Genomic DNA, 536 nt, shown 5'->3' with positions numbered 1-536 from the left:
ATAGCAATTAATTTAAATGTCTTAGTTTTTCAATAGTGCTCTAAACTACCGGGGATAAATTATTACTCTAGAACATTTTGGTAGAGAAAGTAATCTAGTGGGTGTCTTAGTATTTGTATAGCAGTCAATTAGGTGTAAGGAGAGGGAGATCTGGTGCTTCTGATGTCATCTGTCATAATCCTTTCCCCATGAGCAGGTCAGTCAGTGACAGAACTGTGATTTGAATCCACCTCTGAATGACTCCAGAGCCTGTACTCTTTGTGTTAGATCATAGAGGAATGGGGGATGTTATAATTCTTTTATTCAGGTTGATACTTGTTATATCCTTCAAGCTCTTATTTTCTTCTCCAGCATGTCCTGAAACCAAAGTTAACGAAGCTAATGAAGGCTTCTCAGCAATCCAAGAGAAACGGTAAGTTATTTGAAGACTGTCCTCCTGGTGTTATTCCTTGATTTGAAATGACACATGTTCTCATGTACTCTCTCCTGTTTTCACTGTACTAGAAGCAAAATGTGGCATTTTGAGACCAGAGAGT

The 536-nt window shown here is 38.2% G+C and overlaps 1 long non-coding RNA gene across 1 annotated transcript; it reads left to right on the top strand.

Moving 5' to 3' along the window:
* The first annotated feature begins 99 nt into the window (after nt 1–99).
* LOC104982724 lies at nt 100–536 on the top strand. The gene is made up of 2 exons (XR_824546.1): nt 100–412; nt 505–536. It is a non-coding gene; the product is annotated as an uncharacterized LOC104982724 (long non-coding RNA).

Source organism: Bison bison, unplaced genomic scaffold, assembly GCF_000754665.1.
Source record: "Bison bison bison isolate TAMUID 2011002044 unplaced genomic scaffold, Bison_UMD1.0 scf7180017868413, whole genome shotgun sequence".
Lineage (NCBI taxonomy): Eukaryota > Metazoa > Chordata > Mammalia > Artiodactyla > Bovidae > Bison > Bison bison.
The sequence above is the reverse complement of the archived record's forward strand: the minus strand, read 5'-3'. Positions and strand labels throughout refer to the sequence as shown.